The following is a 22,284-nucleotide window of genomic DNA, read 5'->3' as shown; positions in this document are numbered from 1 at the left end:
TGCAACTATCACAAGTCCTTTGTTAATGTCAACCCTGAGAGAATTTTAAATGAAGTACAATAAAGCCATTGAGGTTTGTCATTTTAAGTTGTTCAGTGACAAATTAGAGAGTTTCTGAGGAGTGTTTGGTGGAATTGAACCAGAGATCTTTTAGCTAGCAATCCAGTGCTTATCCTAATGTGCCACATGAGGTTTGTCATAGTATTATGGAACATATTCACATGTCAATGACACAACCTAAGAACAACTAACATTAAAGCCCTGAGTTATCATCCAGTTATCAACTCAGAAATATGTGAAAAGTGCATGTTGCTGAAACTAATATCAAATGTGAAAAAGAAATTGCTTAGTGAGACCAACATTCCACTTACGTACTTCTACGTAAGCATTCTTCATGAATGCTCACTGCCTACATCTGAATGTGATGCAAAGATTAACATTCAGCAATGCTGAGCTCAAATATCATACTTTATAAAGCCCACTATGCACATTTAAAAAAAAAATAATGCTTTTGAAAAACTTCCAGAATTTTGTCTGACAAGGGGAAAAATTTAAGAGAATTGACAACATTGAAATCATGTCAGAAAACATTGCACAATGAATAGTTACAAAAACTACACACTGAAAGTGCAAAGGGATGAACATTATTCTCTACTCACTATTTTAGTAGCCCTAGCAACAGCACAGTGGTTAAGCACTTGATGACTAACCAACAAGTTGTTGGTTCCAACCTACCCTTTTGCTGCAAGAGATCTTCTGTAAAGACTACCCACTGCAATTGCATTGAATCCGGTTCATAGGGATTCTATAAAAGAGTAGATGTGCTCCATCAGATTTCAGGACTATACATTTTGATGGGAACAGAGAACCTCATCTTTCTCCTGAACAGTGGCCGCTGAGTTAAAATCACTGACTTCGCAGTTAGCAGCCCAATCAATGTGTATCCCACTGTGCCACTAGGGCCTCTCTGTAAGCATTACAGCCATGAAAACCCTATGGGACGTTCTAACATGTTCTGTAGGGTCACTAGAATACAATTGAATCCACAGCAATAGGTTTTGTTTCTTGATTTATTTTTTAAATTATTGAGAAATTGAGTGATTTACTAAAGAGATTTTCAGTACTTAGCATGTATAAATTCCCACCTGCAATTTTGAAACATCTATTATTAGTCAACTGATCATGAATGAGCTTAAATAAGTGTCTTGTCAGTCTATTCTGATGAGAGTAACAGATGATATCTGAACAGAAAAAATGAATAAATGTGTCAATAAAGTTTCATGACAAAAAAGTATCACATCATCATCATTGACAATTTACTCATTAAGTGTATTTTTCCTGTACTTGAAACATTTATTAGTAGTTCTTTAATTAAAATTGTATGTAAATGTAATCAAATCAGAGGAAATGAGTACTAGGCAGATTTCATAAAGAAAGAAAGTAGGGGCATGTAAATTATTATTGTTGTTGGAAGTTTTCTACTGTCAACACAGAAAATATTATGATAAAGAAAAGCTTGTATTCTGTACCATATTTTATTTTCTTGGGTTGGGTTTGTCTCTTCACATAAATATGAAATTTTCAAAATGTTAAGAACTACGAAGTTTCTAGTCTCTTTTCATAGGCTGTTGACAATATAACAGTGACATTGTGAGTTAAAGCATATAACCGAATCTATTTTTGAGGGTTTACATGACAACGAATACCCAAAAGCAGAGTGCTTTTGTTGTTGTTGTTGTTGTTATGTTCCGTGGAGTCGGTTCTGATTCATAGCGACCCTGTACAGGGTTTCTGAGGCTGTAAATCTTTACGGGAGCAGAAACCACTAAGCTTGTTGTTAGGTGCCATCAAATCAGTACTGACTCATATAACCCCACAACAGAAGGTAACACGGCCTGGTCTGATCCTGAGCCATCCTCACAATTAGCTGAAATGCTTTAGTCCACTGTTGTAGCCACTGTATCAATCCACCTCCTTGAGTGTCTTCATCTTTTACTACCCTGTACTTAACCAGGAGCTCTGGTAGCGTAGTGGTTACAAATTGGGCTGTGAACTTCAAGGTCAGGAGTTTGAAACTACCGGCTGTTCCGCCGGAGAAAGATGAGGCTTTCTGCTCCTGTAAAGATTTACATCCTCGGGAACCCTGTTCAGGGTCGCTATGGAACCAACTGGACGGCACTCATCAACAACAATTTAACCAACTTTATGTCATTCTTAAGGCACTGGTCCCTACTGATAGCATGTCTAAAGTACGTGAGACCAAGTCTTACTCGCCTCATTTCTAAGGAACATTCTGGCAATACTTCTTCCAAAACACGTTAGTTTATTCTTCTGGAAGTCCATGGCATATTTAATATTCTTTGCCAACATCATAATTCAGATTCTTTCATTCTTTGGTCTTCCCTATTAATTTTCCAGCATTCCCAGGGCTTGGGGTCAGGCCCACATAAGTCCTCAAAATGAAGACTCTTAACACTTTCAAGAGGTCTTTTACAACAGATTTTCCCAATGCAATAAGTCATTTGATTTCTTGACTGCAGCTTCCAAGGGCTTTGATTGTGGATCCAAGTAAAATGAATTTCTTGAAAACTTCAATATTTTCTGTGTTTATCATGATGTTTACTGGTCTACATGTGAGGATTTTTGTTTTCTTTATGGTGAGGTGTAGTGCATAATGAAGGATGTTTTCTTTGATCTTCATCAGCTACAAGTCCTCTTCAGTTATAGCAGTCAAGGTTCTGATATCTGCAATATGTTGTTGTTGTTGTTAAATGCTGTAGAGTCAGTTCCGACCAGTAGCGACCCTGTATAGAGTTTCCGAGGAGCAGTTGGTGAGTTTGAACTGCCAACTTTGCAGTTCAAATGGCTTTTGCAGTCTGGTGCAAAATATAGCAGGTTATTAATGAGTTTTCCTCCAATCCTGATGTTACTGTTGTTAAGTACTGTTGAGTTGGTTCTGAATCTTAGTGACTCTATAAAAGGGTTTTTGAGGAGAGGGTGGTGAATTTGAACTGCCTATTTAGATTAGCAGTAAAATGCTTGTTTTACAGCAACACACTGATGTAATGTTCTTTTTCGTATATTCCAGTTCCTCAGATTATTTGCTCAGCATAAAGATTGAATAAGCATGTAAATTGCCCTGCACAACTCTAACACAAACCTTTTTCTGATTTAAAATAAATCAGTGCTCTTTTTTTCTGTTACAGCAGCTGCTTTTTAGTTAACATTCAGGTCCTTCATGAACACAGATAAGTGTTTTGGAATTCCTCTTATTGGCATTGTTATCTATGATTTACTATGATCCACATAGTCAAATGTCTTTGCATAGTCAACAAAACACAGATAAACATCTTTCTGGTGTTCTCTCCTTCTAGCCAAGATCGTCTGACATTGTTCCATGTTCTCTTCTAAATCCAATGTGATTTTCTGTCAGTTCCCTGCTGATGTTTTGCTGTAACTGTTTTTGAATTATCATCAGCAAAATTTTACTTATATATGATATTAAAGATATTGTTCAATATGTCTGTATGCTGTTGATTTACTGTTCTTTGGAATGGGCACAGATATGGATCTCCAGTCTGTTGGGAAGATAGCAGTCTTCCAAATTTCTAGGCATAGACAACTGAGTACTTTTAGCATCTCATCTGTTGTTACAATCTGAATTTATTTAGTAGTAACTTGATATTACAAAATCTATTGTTCCTTAAAAGTTATATCACTAGAAATTTGTCTTTAGATAGATTTCATTGTTTTACCAAATCATGGCACTTGTTTCCATTACATTAAAGCTTGAATTGAAATAATAAAATTATGAAATAATAAAATTGTAAACTCAATAATACCTAATTTTGTATGTCCATACAAAATTTTAGGATGACTATTACCATTTAAATGTTTTTCTTGTATATCTCACCAGACACTCTTATTTATTTACATATTTATCAATCTATTTTTAAGGCCAAAAAATGGAGTTTTGATCAAAGGTTTGATGCAGTAGCATAGATTTTTAACCCTAGGTATTTTCCCCTGCTGTGAATTCTATGAATGTGATTCAAAAATGATCCATACTTCAGTTATATTAAAACATCTGTCCAAGCCCATGGGTGATGACAACATTGAGTGTGCATGTCAAATATTTCTGTCAAATAAATGAATGACAGTGGATTATGTGGTAAATTATTTGCCAATCAGCCATGGCTCTGACTAAGAACTAATCCGTGACAGACTTGGGTTTCAAAAAGTTTGTGTGAGATGAGTAATGAAACAACTAATTGAAGAGAGTAAACAGAACCATTTAGACATCTGCAAACAAAATTTGGACTGATACTCTAAGGACAGTAGAAGTTTCTTTTAAAAAAATCATTACTGGTGATGAGACATGGATTCATCACTACAAATCTGAGAGTAAATGGAAGAATATGGAATGGAAACATCCTCAGTCTCTGACCAAGAAAAGGTTCAAAAGTTCATCAGCCAGAAAATTGATGTTTATGTTTTCTGAGATTCTCAAGGCCAGTATTGGAACATTATCAGGACAAAGGTTCAACAATCAACAGTGCTCATTACAGTGAGATGTTCACTGAAGAGCTGAAGCCTAAACTTCTGATTAAATGCAGAGGACTACTATCCATGTGTTTTATGATTTTGCTTGAAAATGCATACCACACACCTCTGCCCGTACTGTTGACACTCCACAAAAACTTTATTTTGAGGTGTTAAGACATCTATCTCTCAATAGCCATGATCTTTCTCCATCACTTTCACCTGTTTGGTTCCCCGAAAGCAGCTCTTTGAGGATGAAGAATTTGCTTTGATGAAGAAATGAAGACAGCAGTACATTTGTGGCTTACAGTTCAGCCAAAAAATATTTTTCAATAAGGGAATATGAACACTTGCTAACAGATGGGCAAAGTATATTGAAAAGCAAGGAAATTATTTCAAAACAAGGTATATTTATCTTTTCAAAAATTTGATTGAAGTAAATTCTATAGCCAGAGTGGGGATAATTTTTAAGTCACTCATGTATCTCTTACCTAAGATCTCATTTTTCACTAAAACATATACATGAGTTCTGGAATTTGTATCCTGATTGTTTTTCCTAGAAATAAGTTAATTCACAATACATATTGCTGTTACATACAACCAACCATATGTAAACAACTAAAACATTTAAATACGCAAGTCTAAAGTTGGATAAAATGATATTCAAAATTTTTGACTCAGAAGGATTGAGGAGATAGAAATATCAATAACTGTGTAATGAAAATTTTACAATGACACATACAGCAATAAGAAAGTTTTACATAGACAAAACTGATTAGTGAAACACATATTTTAAATAAAATTTATATAGAAAATAATTGATATGGTTTCTGTTAATGAATAAGAGACATTTAGGAATTGGAAATTGTAACTTGGTTGTATGGAAAATCAATGTTAATTCAGTTTAATGGAAGTCAAAAGAGAAAATACTCTTATTAATTCTGACTATGTACTTACCTATGGAGTCCTGGCGTGGCATGTAAGAATAATGTGCTGGATTGTAAGGCCAGTTTGATCTGCAAGGTCTGAGGTTCAAACCCACCAGCTGCTCCTTGGAAACCCTATACGGGATTGCTATGAGTCAGAATTGACTCAACAACACTTAACAACAACAACATACTTACATATATATTTTTAAAAAGTAAAAATAGCTTTGAGGTGAAAGCAACTAGCCAAAATAATGGATAAATTATAAAATTAAAGTTCTAAAGTTGCTAAGATATCAAAGAGCATAGAGTTGGGAAATAGTGACTTTTGACTTTTTTGTGCAATTGTGATTCCTCAACATTCATTTTTAAAAACCATTTATTTCACTTATTTGCACAAATTACACATCTTTTAAGTTTAAGTAAACTTCAAGTAATTTTGATGTCTCTATTGCATACACATGTGTCAGTCTGTGTTTCATTAGACATATCTTGAAGTGTCAGAAAATCATAGCTGGAAATTTAATCTAGCAAATAATTCTTAAGCAAATACTGTATGCTAAACACAGACACAGAAAACCATTAATGACATAGTATTCTAGACACTGTACATTATATATATATATATATAGTACTGGTGTGGTATTGTGGGTCAGTGTGCTAGACTGCAAGATCAGTTTGAACTGCAACGTTGGTGGTTTAAGCTCACCAGCTACTCCTTGAAGACCCCACATAGAGTCTCTGAGGAGCTACTGGTGTGTTTGGACTTCAGACCTTGTGGTTCAAAGTCCAGTGCTGATCAAATAATTATATATATATTATAATCATCAAAACAACATCAAGAGACAATGTGTGCCGGTGGTTGTGTGCTGTGGAGTAGTTCTCACCTATAGCAACCCTACCCTGTGTAGGGTTTCTGAAGTCACATCTTTCTCCCAAGGAGTGGCTGGGGTATTCAAACTACTGACCTTGTGGTTAGTAGCCCAATGTGTAACCCACTATACTACCATGGCTCCAGAGATAATGTAGCAGATGGTTTTATTGCCCTGCATCACATATCCCAGGCACTCTGAGTTCGGGAGACTTTGCTGCGTAGTTCTCAAGTACCACTGTTATTGTTCCAAGTCAGTTCTAATTCATAGCAACCATGTATAGGGTTTCTGAGGAGAGGCTGGTGGGTCTGAACCACTGCCCTTGTAGTTCAGACAGACCTCTCAGTCAGTCCAGTGATTACCCTACAGTGCCCCTAAAGGCTATTGCATCCATCTCCTTGCCCTCTTTTCTCCTTGCTCTTTGTTACCCTTCCTTCTCTTTCCCTCTCCTCTTTCTCCCACACTTACTGCTACTCACAGGCTCTTTCTCTGGGCTGATGACTCACCCTACTCTTTCAATTTTGCCATCATTATTGGCATAATGTTAGGACTCCTGGTGTGGCTCTGTGGGTTAATGCGCTGGACTACAAAGTCGGTCTGAACTGCAAAGTCAGTTGTTCAAGTTCACCAGCCACTCCGTGGGAACCCTATACCCGGTCGCTATGGGTTAGAACTGACTTGATGACATTTAACAACTACAACAAGTGACATAATGTTAGTTTCCTTTCTTCAAATCTAAACTAAAAAGTACTCACAGAAATCCAAACACAGTGCAAAAGCCTGGTAAAGTATGATATACCTTCTTAGAACAGAAACCTTTTATTCATTTATCAAAGGAATTTCTATTGGACATCTTTCACTGCATATATAAATAAGTGAAGCAACTTAATCTGTCTTATTTTTATAAGCCCCACATGAATTTATTACCATAGATAATAGATAAATAGACATAATACCAAGGTGTTTAGATACATTGTGCTAAAAGTAACTTTTTAGCAACTGTTAAAATAGTAACTTTTTAGCAATTGCTGTCAACAATTAAAGCATCACTGTAGAAAAGTCTTTTCAAATTATTGAATCAAAATCTCCTAACCTTTTGAAATTAAAGGTTAATATTTGAATTTATCTAATATTTAAGCATTATTTGTAATGGCTTTCTAAACTCTTATCCAAAAGAGACCTGATCAAGACGCTTGTAATTGCACTACATTTGAGACACTGAAATAACCTTGGTACACTGCCTGATGTGATTTAACCCATTTATACATAAATATCTATCAGTGAATGACTTCCATGGATTTTACTTTGCAGGCACAGGCTGTCCTCCTTTTGGTTTGCCTCCTAAAACTTTCAGATTTACTTTATAGAGACAGAATGTGCAGCATTAATTTGCTGAGTCAGAAAGTTTCAGGAGCCCTTGGAAAATGATGCGGTGTTCAGAAAATAAGCCCTGAATCAGAGATACACATATAAAGTTATCACTCCTTTTTCATGTGGTGCTGAAACTCAATTGCTGTCTGAAATATTTGTCAGTCCTCTAACACTTGAAAAAGATAGAATCAAGCAGAAACTCCTGGTTGGAAAGATGTTTCTATTTTTACCAAATACTTTTCAAACAAATTATGAATTTAACATTATTGAGGAAAATATTGATTTGGAATTTGAGGGGTCTACATTTTCCAGTGCAGTAATGCTCACTAATACTGTTACTGTTGTTGGCTTCTTCTAAGAGATTGTTGTTGTTGTTGAACACCGTGGAGTCGGTTCCGACTCATAGCGACCCTGCACAAGATTTCCAAGGCTGTAAATCTTTACGGGAGCAGAAATCCTCATCTTTCTCCCACGGAAAAGTTGGTAGTTTTAAACTGCTGACTTTGAGGTTAGCAGCCCGATTCATAACCACTACACTACCAGAGCTCCTTTCCAAGAGATTATGTAACACTGTATTTGTCCAACTTCTTTTTATTGTTCCTTCCCTTTAAGCAGTTTATTGGGTGATTATTACCCAATAATTTAGGTTTATTTTATATCATCTAGTAAATATTTTACATATTCATAGAGTATATCTGGTTTCTTTTATTGTTTTGTTTTAAGATTTTAATGCAAATTATGTGACGGTTTACATGGGAGAACACCAGCATTACATTCATCCTAGCATATTTTGTTTCATTGCAATAATTACAATCCCTTCCATGCATAATCAAGCAACCAAAGGGTACACCACACAGGGCTGCCCCCCAGCCATCAGCACACAGCCCCTGTCCCTTCCTGAGTCCAGAGTCCCCAGCTACTCCATCTCTCCACTTCATCGTCTCTGCCTCCAACTCTGGCATCGCTGTTTCTCTGGGTAGAGTCCTGCAATCCACTCTTCTCACTTGATGGTCCCAGGGACCTCCGCTCCTGGTATCCAAAATCAATCACTCACCTCCTTTTGTCACTCACCTCCTTTTGTTACAAAACATCTACCTTTACATTTCCAACTCTCATAGTCAGTCCTGATAGCAATTATTCATTATTGAACCACAAAAGTCTTATCTCCATCTCCTTTCATCAGCCCCCTCCTAACAGATTGGAAACCACTCTGTAGAGATTCTACCATCCTCCTAAGCCTCTGGAACTAGGTTCTTGTAAGCCAGTCACTTCTTGCCTTTTTAGGCCCCCCCCCCCATTTTGGGTAGCCAATGCCTAAATTGCCTATCCATGTCAACCCTGTGTATTGAGGGGGTGGAAATGATCCTCTCTGTAAAGATTTGTTCCCTCATTTGAGCTACTACATCCATTAGTATAGGTCAAGTTCATCAAATTGTAGCAGATTACTCTTTTTTTTCCCCTCTGCTTTCTTCTTTTAGTGGAGTTCAGATAATCCAGCCATTGAAGCCAGGTCAAGTGGGTACTATCTGCAAGTATGGGTGTTCTTGTGCATCTGCCCTCACTTCACATCAGCTAGATGCTCCACTCTCTGCTCTAGTCCTCTGTGGCCATGTCACTGTCTCTGGGCCCAGGAGTCCCCAGGTCTTACTATACTGCTGGTCAACCAGGTCTCAACCCAGGTTTACTGGAGTCTATTGAATGTGATCAGACTTAGCTCACAACTTCATTGCTGTTTTTCCCCCACTTCCCATTATCAATGACAACCAGACCACATGCCTGCTTGTGTATCCCCCTTGAGTCTTAGTCTTGGAAGGGGGTTTGCTCTGAGGGGACCCGACCATTTGCCTTGATGGCTTCCAGGCTAAAAGCTTGCTTGTTCTTGCAGTAGTTAATCGGACTGCCATTATTGTTTTGATTTTTTCTGTTGGTGTTTCTTTCAAGAACTATCTTCTGTTCTTCTAACTGCTCCAGGCTGGTCTACTTGTCCATTCAATTGGAAATTTCCCACCTCAGAAGATTCTGGATGGGGTTAGGATTCCACTTATGGTTTTATGCAATGCAAAGGCTCCACAGGAAGCCTCTTTCACTGGGCAAGTTCTAGTTCCCTTTTAGGTATTCTAATCAGGTATAGGCTGAAGACAGACTTACAAGCTTTCTATTGTGATGTTTCTGGCTATTCCTTTCTCTCCCCCTCAAGTGTCTATTTTACACTGGTAGGCGAGGGAAACCAAGATTCAAAAGACAGCCAAACATCTTAACATTATTTGCCCTCTTTTACCCATTCAAAGCAAGGACCTCTGGTAGCGTAGTGGTTACGAATCGGGCTGCGAACCTTAAGGTCAGCAGTTCGAAACTACCAGCCGCTCCGCGGGAGAAAGATGAGGCTTTCTACTCCCGTAAAGATTTACACCCTCGGAAACCCTGTACAGGGTCGCTATGGGTCGGACCCGACTCGATGGCACTTAACAACAACGACAACAACAACAACCCATTCAAAGCATGCCTCAAACCCTGTATCCCTGAACCTTGTTCCAAGGTTGTGGATACATCATTATTTACCTCTGTCCCACTTAGCCCATGCAAACCTGCCTAACTGTTTAGAGTATAACTGTTTTTGAAGCAGAAGTTTCACCAAGCCCTCCCCCATTCAATATATGACAGACATAAAGTAAATATTTAAATAGATGTGTTCTGATATGGACAGAGAGAACTTGATCATTTTAGTATTATGCGTAAGTTCTCTAAACATATATTGATGATTTCTGACCATTTTCAAAGAGGTTGGTTTATTGTAGAACAGTTTCCCTAGCTGAATCTTGGAGCCAAGATATATTTAAACTAATGGGAAACTTGCATTCATTGAGTGCTTGTAGTGTACAAAGGCTAATGTTTATTCCATGTCAAATATGCACCAAGGAGTCTTGGGTGGCATAAATGGTTAAACACTGGGCTAATATTTGAAAGGTTGATAGTTTGAACCCTCCCTGAAGCACCTAGGAAGAAAGTTTTGGTCATCTAAATCTGATAGGTCATAACTATGAAAACTTTATGAAGAAGCATACTTGTATTCTGCAATACATGGGGTTACCATGAGTTGGAAATTACTTGATGGCAGCTGGTAATTGGTGGCAATATGTATCAGGTATTGAAATAGGTACTGTGCTCTGGAGATCCTCTCTGTAAATTATGCAGAGATAATTTCAAAATTTTATTTTTTTTAAGGTGAAGATATTGAAGTTTTGTGGTTAATCTAATTGCCCAAGTTTGCATAGCTAATATGTAGCAGAGTTTAGATCACTCTCTCTCCAAAGCGTACTCATGTCCCCTTGTACCTTGCAGCTATGACATTTGGTTTAGCTCAGGACTTTTGAACCTGACATTATTTATATTTTGGGTCATGTAATTGTTGGGATGTGGGGAGTTCAGTGCTTTTAAGATGTTTAACAGCCTGCCTGGGCTCTACTCACTAGATACCAGTAGAATCTCCCCTCCCCACTTATGATATCCAAATGTGTCTTCTGACATTATCAAATGTCCCTTGTGAATCAAAATTACCACGGGTTGAGAATCACTGGTCTAAACTTGTAATTTTTTGTAAGAGACATTAATGCATTTCTAATATCATGTCCAATTTATAGAGAGTATTTTTAGAAGTCTGCAGCATGAGCTCCTATGTATGAATAAATAAAACAAATTATGAACCAAAAAGGAAAAGAAAAAACTAAAAATGACCACACTGCCTGGATTTATTATATTGTTATCAAGGAAGAAAGGAAGAAGTGGAAACGTAATCATTAATGTGATGTAATCATGAATTTGGACCTTTAAATCTGACCAGCAAATTTTAAGTATAAATGCTTTCGCACCTTCCCAGAAATTTCTTAACACTCAGAAAGTTCATTCATTACTTTACTTGTGTGGTATCACTTGGGGAAAGACAAACTTAAGACAACTATTTTTGAGGTGTGAAATTCTTCTGTATACCTTAGAGAATTAGCCATCTTACCAAGATTAAGAAAATGAACAGCCAAGGAGAGCCTGAACATCCTTTCAAGTCTTCTCATAGTGCTTCAACTCTTTTGATACCTATATCACATGTGTAGCCAGAGACCTTCATACTGAAATATCTATATTCAGAACTAAGTGATACAAAAAACATGACAGAACAGTTAAACTATCTTTCAGTTATTAGTTCCCATAGACCCAACCATGGTATTTTTAAAAATATGAAAATTAGCTTAGGGAGCTGGATTATCTTTCCCCTCTTACCACAGGCCAATTTTGGAGTATCTGAACATGCTTAACTCAGCTTCCCAGGATTCCTCTTATAGTTAGTTAGGTTGATAGTATTGCACTTAGTTCTAGCCTCATTTAACATTGCCTCCATTAAGTTCCCCCACTAATAGGACTAATAGCCACTGAGAAAGCTAAAGCTATGGGGTTGATATCTTCTGGTTTGAGTTGGTAGCTATTTTGTGGTTGAATCGTGGGTCTTTTGACTTTTCTAGTTTTTATAACTAATGTTTATTGAAAAAAAAAGTTATTGAAAAATCCCTAAATGACATATAGGGCTGAAATCAAGCTAAGGAAACTCACAGCAACGTCAATGAATGATGGAATACTATTTAGAAGCCCTTCAACCATTACAATATTATATACTGTTATAAGCCAATCATTCTTGCAGACATAGTCATGAGTAAGGTATAAAACAAATAATGCAATGATATTAATTAGGACCATACACCACAAGAATACACCAAGATTTTAACTTTATAAGCAGTTTAAGATACTGAGTTATAAACAAGTATCTTAAAGCTAAGTACAGAAAGTATTAAGTGGTTCAACATGGATGAGAAATTCATATTAGGTGGATGGATAAGATATAGCTTTATGTTTTAGGTGATTTTTGTGTCTGGATATCATAGACATATGGGTGTTAGGAAAATAATAAAAAGGAGGAGGAAGAGAAAGAAGAAGAAGGAAGAAAAGGAGTGAGGGAGGAAACAAGGAAGGGGGAGGGAGGACAATCATCCAGGTGGGAAAAGATTGATCTGTGTCAATTTTTTTGTGAGTAATGAGAATGATGACTTAAAAGTTAGGGTGTGAAGCAAACTTAGCTGCAGTTGATAAGAGGTAATGTAGATTCCTACATCATGCTGAAAAATTAATTTTTAAAAGTGTGATATTCAAACCAATACCAACAGCATCACTTGAAACTTTGTGAAAAATGCAAATCCATGGGCCCTGCACACCTACTTAGAAAGCCTTCCAAGTGATTCTGGTGTAAGCTGATGCTTGAGAACTACTGATCCACAGAGTGGGATGGATTTGAGTGAAAAGACTAGAGGTCCCAGCTGAAAACACATTGAATTAGCTCCAGGTCTTCTCAACTATCATAAATCCATGAAGTTAGTAGTTACTAAAATTCCTTGATGATGATAATGAGGAAAGATATGTACAGGAAAGTTAAAAAGATAGATTTGTGAGGTTTGTAAAAATTTGCCTTTTAGGGATTGTATGTCACATATGTGGGTCATTCATAAAACTGACATGATGAGGTTGATGAGCAGATTGTCATCTAATTACTCTAAGAGTCAGGAAAGGGTGTTCAGTCATAACATTGGATATGAAGAAAAAAGTTGTTAACATTTTTTTCTTGTTAAATGCTCTTAAACCATATTACCCATCCATAAAGTTGATGCAGATGGAGAATTATGTATAGGTAATATATTGCATACTTGGCAGTGTTTCATTTGCATTTCTTTAAAAACAGGCATATTTTGTTTAAATACACAGAGGTAGATGAGATCTTTCCTTACACTTTTATGCTGCTGTTCTGGGAAAATAAATTATACTGTGATAAAAAATAAGTAATTGCTTCTTGTGTTTAATTGAATTTTTATATAGAAATTACAATGCAGATTTGATTAAAGGAAGATGGTACATTACCTACAGTTGGTTCACAAGACACATAATGGTATGAAAGAGTGCCACCCAGCACAGAAATTATACTATCATTTTGCCTGAATGTGTTGAGTGGGAGATATTTAGAATTCTTTATGACTTATAAACACTACAGAATGTTTCTTTCCCCATCTAAAGCAGTATGATAGGGACATCTAATTCACAGCCATCACATGTCTGACTGTTAAACTGTAGAAGTTTTTTGAGAGAGAAATAACTTATGATAGACTTTAAATATGAAAGAAAAGTATGAATTTGATGCTAGCAAATGATGTGCCTTATAACAAGGTCATTCTTGAAGTTTGTTAGTTAGTCCTCATTTGAGACTAACGAAAACACCATTAAAAAAAAAAGAATTGATGCTAATTGTTGGTCTGTTCCAAAGTGTTTCAACTTTAGCAACATTGACATGCTGGACCATTGCTTCTGTTGCAATGAGGGTGTCCTGTGCATTGTAAGATGTTTAGCAGCATTCCTTGCTCTACCTACTAGGTACCAGTATCTCCCCTCCACCTGATGTTACAATCAAACTGTCTGCAAACATTGTCAAATGTCATCTGGGGTTCAAAATAGCGGCCACATTGAGTCCCTGGTTGAGAAACATAGCTCTATCCCATTGAAATCTGAGTTGCAGAAATTTGTTTTTAAAAATTATAAACCTGGTTTTGGTCAACCATCTTGGATGTGTCTCATGCTCAAGTTCAACTCTCCAAGTTCTGCTCCACATTCTCAACTCCAGGTATTCAGGTATTTTCTCTGATTCAATGTTACCTTCTCCCAATAGATCCCCTTGGTTTTTTAATCTTCTGTTTATCCTTCACAAGCAGAGGATAAACAGTAGGGAAATTTTTTATTCCCCTTTTCCTTTCTGTTCTTGAAATATCAGACCCCTTTATATTTGGAAGAGTTCCTGTAAATTCCATGAAGATAAAATCAAGAGATAAACAAATCCTCTGCAGTTTTTATAATAATAGTTCTTGGTGAGTTAAGTTCAACAACTTTGGACCTCTGATTTTATTCTGAGGAGGAAGCTCATGAAGTTCATCTCACTTCCTTACCTAGAGTGAAAATCAAGTGGAACTTTATATCAAAGAAACCTTGCTCCCTATGCATGAAGATGTCATAGCAGAACCAAAAGTGACTTAGTGGACATTAGTACTGCTTCCGTGACCACTCAGCTGAAAGACACTGACTATAAACCTTCTGTGTTATCAAAACATGTCTTTTGGACATTTCCATTCCATGCAACTACTCATTTTCACCCATACTGTTGTCATAATGTTTCCTTAAGTATTATTCTTTTTTTTTTTTCTTTTAATTGTATAACTATAGCTAATAAGCACTGGAGTTCTAACTGCAAGGTTGGTGGGTCAAAACCACCAGCTGATTTTTGGAAACCCTACACAAAGTCAGAACCAACTTGAAGGCACTTAACAACAGCAAATATAACATTTGTCCATTCAACCATTTTAATATATACAATTCAGTGAGATCAATTAACTTTGTTAGGTTTTTTTCTCCTTGTGATATAAGTCATTGCCTTCCACATTATTAGAGAATTTATATCTAGGTTATCTTTAACAATATTTTAAGAAATATTTCTTAAACATGACCTACCCTTCTCTTGAACCATCAACATAATGAACCATCACCAATGGCATCCCTTCCAATACTTTATGTTAAAGAGGATCCATATGCATCTAGCATATTAGTAAAAATATGGATAAACCAGAACATAATGGTACTGTAATATTGGATTGTCTATTTAAGCTTATTCAGTCTTTCTGCCAATACATACTAAGTGTTTAATCTGTATTTTTCTAGTTGCTAGAAATAAAATGGTGGTCCAAATATATATGATCTCTGCCTCATGGAACTTAGAATCTTGTAGAGAAGACAACTAAACAAAAGATGTCAGTGTAGTCTTTATTATTTTTCTTTAAATATATTTTTATCTTTAAATATCTAATTAATTTTATTATTCCAGAGTTATGTTCAAATTCTTTATTTTTAAATTATTTTCAATTCTTTGGAATTTCAGTTTTGTCACACATAATTATAGTATTACACACAGTCTCCAGAGAGATTATATCATGCCCAAAGTCAGTCAACAAGAAACCCAGACCAGTGTTCCTTTTGATATTGCTGTTGTTGTTAGCTGTTGTGAAGTCTGTCCTATTTCTTAGAGACCCGATATGTACCGAGTAGAATAGCTACATAGATTTTCAAGTCTGTGACCTTTTTAAAGCAGATCAACAGGTTCAAGTAGGATTTGAATTTATCCTTTAAGACATTCTTCTGTTTCCTTAGCTTATATTGCTTTCTACACTCCCACTTAATTATTTATAATGCCCACCCACATCTAAGTTGTGATAATATTGTGTTTCCAGCAGACACTTTAAATCTATGTGGAACAAAAACAACAACCAAAATGTAATGCTTCTAGAGGTTTCTCTATAGTACTTAATGTCATGAAGCGCCAGACCTATTCTTTCAATTAGTACAAGCAGATAAAGACCAATGAAGATTGCAATTTGATATAAAGGGAATTATTGTAATTTTTAACCTTTAAGCAAACAGTATTTATTAACAAAAGTTTTAATTTTATAGTAACTTCTAAATTACCACACTTTGAAGTGTGTAATTGAGGCTGTGCAAACTGAGTACCCTGGAAAAATAAATGTTTTCAAGGAAACCTTCTGAATAGATAATTCAATTCATTCCCGAGCTGTTCTTCAGGGAAAGTCATTAGTTGCTGCCAGTGTGCATTTGGCAAATTTGGAAGTGCACACGAAGGAGTAAATGGAAGGAAAAAGCCCTAAAGCAAGAGAAGAATCTGGGCAAGAAGAGGAATCTATGTGCATCCTTTGGAAGCCAGATGAGCAGATGGTACTGTTGACATTCTGTTGTGAGAGTTGAGAACCCTAAGCATTAACCCTAACTTGGAACGGAAGTCTACGTCTCCCCTGCATAGAGAATAGCCGCAGCTTTACTTATAGGCAAAGCTACTACTTTTTTTGTAGTAATAGTTTGAAATTGACACTAGCATTTTGACTGCTTCTACCCATAAGGGAATTTCTCCAATATCTGATCCCACTGTAATTATAGTTACATTTAGCGATAAGCTGCAATCTAGCTCTCCAAAGCTTTTGCTCTTAGTTACATGTTGTTGTTGTGTGCCGTGGAGTTGGTTCCAACTCATATCGACCCTGTACAGGGTTTCCGAGGCTGTAAGTCTTTATGGGAGCAGAACGCCTCAGCTTTCTCCTGCGGAACAGCTGGTAGTTTCGAACTGCTGACCTTGCGCCTCACAAGCTGTTTCGTAACTGCTACGCTACCAGAGCTTAGTTACATACATGCCTCAATTTTGAAAATTTTTATTTACCCGTTTTAGTTTCATTTACTTCTGATAAATACAGTTTCAGCTCTTACTTTCTCCTTTTATCTGAGAAATTTTATCCTATTTAGAAAAATTGCCTCCCCAATTAAAAAAAAAAAAAAAATCAAACCCTCAAATACAGGTACCAGAATTTATTTTTCACTGTCATTTTGCTCTTAAGGAAAAGTAAGTGGATTTTCCTAATTGGGGGATACCGGAAACCACTGATTAGCTTTTCTTTAATGTTTTTTTTGTTTGTTTGTGTAGAGGAAATGGGAAAGCCGGATAGCTTAGTGAATTGAGTTGGGCTGCTAACCACAAGGTCAGCAAGTACCCCACTGGAGAAAGATGAGCCTTTCTGCTCCCATAAAGATTTATAGCCTCGGAAACTCTATACAGGGTTACTGTGAGTCAGAACCAACTGGACAGCACACAACCACAACCATCTGGGGAGAATGAATGAATGGGTAGCAGGTAATTTGGGGACTCCAAAATTTAGAGATTAAATGCCTGAAGAAGAGGAAGCGACAAATGAAGCAGATGACTTGAGATGACCTACTCTATGAGTGATTAAAGCAGCTTTTAATTCCATATGTTGCTAGATCTCTTTGGTTCAAGATTGGATTCCCCAGAGAGGAGGAGCAGACCAAGTGAGAGGCAGGAACTGCAGGAACTGAATGCAGGGTGTTTTGTAATCAGGAAGCCAAGAGACAGTGACCTAATTTCTGTCTGAGAATAAAGTCAAAAGCAGGCATCCAACTTTTTGGTGGAACATTCTAGGTTGACACTAGAGGAAGATCAAAATGGTCAAGTTTACAGAGAGTTCTGCAAATGGTTATGAAGAAGGTTAACGTTGGAGTCTACCCTGGAAAAAAAATCTAACGATCTGCTTCCACACAATAGGGTAGCAAATCTGACGCCCACAGGATGACTATGAGTCAGATTTGACTCTATGACAACTTATTTTTTTTTTCAGGTTTGTGAAAAGAGGCTAACACATCCCCACCTGTACCATTCATTCAAACACAGTTTACTTGCCTTGACTGACAAAGCTACCAATCGTCTTTAAGGGACATAATTTGGAAAATGTAGGACCTGGGGATTCCTGTCTTTCCAAACTATATGCAAGTAGAATTTAGTGTTCAAAAATGATCCTTCCACATCTTACCATGTGTTATAAATCCTGAATTTAATTAGTACAACTTTTCTCTGATTGGGTGTCTCAGGTGAATACCAAATGCCTTCCTTATTTTCTTCTCTATGCACTCCTTTAGAAATCATTACTCTGTTTTGGTTAAAGTGGTAATTTTTGGAATGTATGCTAAACTGTCTGTTGTCCATTGTTGTTGTTGTTAAGTGCCATTGAGTCATTTCCGACCCCTAGCGACCCTAAACAGGGTTTCTGAGGCTGTAAATCTTTACGGGAGCAGAAAACCTCATCTTTCTCCTGCGGAGCAGCTGGTAGTTTCGAACTGCTGACCTTGTGGTTCGCAGCCCGATTCATAACCACTACACTACTATTGTCCATAGCTTAACTTAATTTTCTTCCCATATGCTTTCAAAATCAGTGTGCAGTTGTTCTATTTGTGTGCAAAACTTCCATTCATTAACATTGACGCCCACTGCCTCAGAAAGACACTGCTGTTATTTTCAGTTTGATTTCAACTTTGGGATTATTTATTTTAGAGTGTTCTTCCCCACTGCAGCATGAAGCAATATTTTAATTTCATTGTCAAAAGATGAAAGAAGTAGGTGTTAGTTACAGTTGTGATTGCCCTGTAGCTGAGATTGAATGGAACTGGAATCTATTTTAACTTACATTGTGCTTGAAAGATGAAGCTTCAATGAATTTTTGTTAAACTCTATCATTTCATGATGGCATTTAAGAGAAGGAAGCCTGTTTGGACGTCACAGACATGTTTTATTTGCCTTTTTTCTTTTTGCTTCTATGGAGGAGTTGGCAGGCATGAATCAAGATTTTGGATCAGAGTAGTAAGCATATAAAGATGTAGTTGTCTGAATTTATATAGAAAATAAGACAATTTACAAGGAAAGGTGAAATTACAATTAAAATCTTCAACCATTCTAGGCTGTATGACATTTCTTAAAAGTGCCTTATTTTTTTAACCCAGAGGCCTGTTGTTGTTATGTGCTGTGGCGTGGGTGGAGTCGGTTCCGACTCATAGTGACCCTACACAGGGTTTCTGAGGTTGTAAATCTTTACGGGAGCAGAAAGCCTCATCTTTCTCCCACAGAACTGCTGGTAGTTTCAAACTGCTGACCTTGTGGCTCGCAGCCCGATTCGTAACCACTATGCTACCAGAGCAATTTAACCCAGAAGCCTAACACAAGCTATTTCTCTGCCTTTTATGCCCTGCCCCCTTTTTCTTCAATTCCTTTCCCCACCTCCCCAATGTTTGCTACCTAATCCACCTCTCACCCACTCTTCACATCTCTGCATCTACCAATCAAGGAACTATCTTGGGTTAGAACTTTGTTGAGAAACTTTCCATGTCCACTTAAGACTATTTTGTTGTTGAGTCAGTGCCAACTCATACCGACCCTGTACAGGATTTCCAAGGAGTGGCTTGTGAATTTGAACCACTGACCTTGCTGTTCAAACTGACCTTGCAATCCAGTACACTAACCCTATCATGTTCCAATTCTAGTGGCAGTTGCTGTTGAGTAGATTTGATTCTGTTTCATGTTCAAGAAGTCCCAGGGTTGTCCAGATCGTTATATAGAAGGCTGAAGTTTGAAGGTACCCTGAGGAACCCTGGAAGAAAGACCTGGCAAGCTTCTTCCACACAGTTTTATACTGACACACATAAGTGAACTGTGCTTCATAGGGCTTTCAGGGACTTACTGTTTGGGGAAGTAGATAGGTAGGCCTTCCTTATGATGCGCCTCAGGATGCATCTGAGCATGTTAACTTTTTGCATCACCCAGAGATCCTCCCTATCATATTGCTTATATGGTAATTGCCGCTTTTGCATATCTATTTTACCCTTAAACATTGTAATCTCTGTATGGATAGAGAGATGTTTCATTCAATTTTGTTTCTTAAGGTTGAGTTATAAGTACATACTAGGCACATAGTGAATAGCAACTATGCCCATCATCACGGTTGTGTGTAATGTTTTCTCTTATTCTCAGAAATTCTGAGTCACTCTGAGTTGAAATCGTCCTGACAGCATTGGGTTTTCTCCCATATAACCTTGTCTCAGATTTGAAGATCTGTTTATAAGGACGTTTCTCACTCTTATTCACACAGTAGTAGATATCTTGGATACAAGGACCTACAATGTTAAAAAACTGATCACACAAAACTGATTACTTTGTCCTTATCCACTAGCATCAGGCACATATAAACAAGTTTTGTATGGAATTATTATATGACATTGATGTACTCGGAACAGAAAACTCTTGGCAAATAGTGTTTAAAAGAGAGGAGAAGGCAATGATGCAGATAAGATAAAATACCTGAGTGAAAAAGCAACATTTACATCCTCTTATTTTGAAGCATAAGATGTTATGGGCTCTTTATCTCTCGGCAGATTGGTATACAGAAATTTTCAAGGCACTTTCATCTATATTATATCATTTAATCCTTATGACATCTTAGAGAAGTGGTGAGATCTCCATTTGTACATGAGAGAAGTCAGGATCATGTGCTCAGAAAGTTCACGATGGGTCACTGGTACCCATAGAATTCCTCATCCCTCTGCTCCTCTTTCAGAAAAATAGACTAAATCATGCTTCCTGACCTTTTCATGATTCTTACAAAGCCTTCCTTTCCCCTTCCTTTTTTCCTGTCTTTTTACTTGTTTTTGGCTTTCCTTTCTCCTGAAAATATGGTAAGATAGAGAATTCTCCTATTTTATGTTAAATTACTTAATTTGTTGGGTAAGAGGTTTTCCGATTTTCTTGGTTTGTGGTGGTTTGTTTTGTTTTTCCCCTAAAGAAGAGCATGCCAGAGATGCATAAGATAAGACACTTGGAAAGGCTGAAATCTATGTCAGAAATTGAATCTCTGGTCTTAGTGACTGGGATTTGCTGTGGTTCTTTTCCCAAGGATCTCCAGAGATGGAGATAGCAGCATTTGTTTCGATATCTTTTTCCACTTTTATGTAGATACTTGTCTCTCTCTCTTTCTCATTTCCCCCCATAGATGTTTTCCCAAGAGTGAGTGTAATAATGTTAAATCAACAACATTACCTACAGCTCTAAATGTACTCATCTTTGCACATCGTGCTTGCTGCATTATGGTGACAGAAGAACCGTTCTGTCACCTTTAATTAAAAGCACACAAACAAAAACAGATGAAGACATTTCCGTCTCTTATATGATCTTAGCCCGGTGTCTTATTTCACTGTTCTGCCTTTAAGCAGATTGATTTAACTAATTTGAGGAAAGGTTGGTTTACCGTTTGCAATTCTTACGTAGACATTAATCAGTATAATTAAAATATGATAACATCTGGATGTTAAAAGTGCAGGTGGAATGCATCAATGTGGAAGACAAAAGGGGAAACTGCCACACAGACTCTGTCATCCTCTCTCCCTTTCATATACACAGTGATATAACTCAGATCAAAATGAAAACTATTTTTAAGCAGGCAGAAGGATAATCTACTTGCCAATTCTCCCACGAGGACTGTCTAAATCCTATAATCTTACTTGTCTTCAACTTGATGGGGCTATAATGGCAGAGAGGTACAGGAAGGATCATTAGTCTTCATTTGTTCCATTTATGAAATTCTGTCCGAAAACCCAGGCCCCATGTTGGCAGGCTCTGAAAAAGGCTCACACAGAGCTCTGCCTCATTTCTTTCTTCACAATTGGTAGATACTGAGAGTGTGGACGAAGCCTTTTATTGCTTAGCGTTTAAACTGAGCCAATTCGTTATAGAGGTGAATAAAAACAGATTTTGTGGTGTCATTTTTACACTGCAGAGGAATCGTCATGCCATGTTACAGAAATGGCTCTCCCGATGTGCCTAAGTAGTTTGCCAGTATTAAACACTGAGTTGCTAAAATCAAAAGTTCATATATATTTATATATAGTCATTAAGTGCTGTCTCATCAATTCTGACTCATAGTGACCCTGTATAGGGTTTTCAAGAAGCAAATGGTGGGTTTAAACCACCAACCTTCTTGTGTTTAGCAGTCCAGAACTGATCCTAGAATGCCAAACCAAGTGTGTGTGTGTGTGTGTGTGTGTGTGTGTGT

At 37.1% G+C, this 22,284-nt stretch overlaps 1 protein-coding gene and 1 pseudogene across 2 annotated transcripts in view; one reads left to right on the top strand and one right to left on the bottom strand.

Moving 5' to 3' along the window:
- Positions 1 to 22,284, top strand: part of NRXN1 (neurexin 1) — a 1,648,890-nt gene that overhangs the window by 311,328 nt on the left and 1,315,278 nt on the right. The gene's annotated exons all lie outside the window — the stretch shown is intronic.
- LOC102838668 overlaps positions 1 to 22,284 on the bottom strand; it is a 44,348-nt pseudogene that overhangs the window by 16,116 nt on the left and 5,948 nt on the right.

The sequence above is a fragment of the Chrysochloris asiatica genome, unplaced genomic scaffold (assembly GCF_000296735.1).
Source record: "Chrysochloris asiatica unplaced genomic scaffold, ChrAsi1.0 scaffold00024, whole genome shotgun sequence".
Classification (NCBI taxonomy): Eukaryota; Metazoa; Chordata; class Mammalia; order Afrosoricida; family Chrysochloridae; genus Chrysochloris; species Chrysochloris asiatica.
Note: the sequence above shows the minus strand (reverse complement) of the source record. Positions and strands in the feature narration are given on the sequence as shown.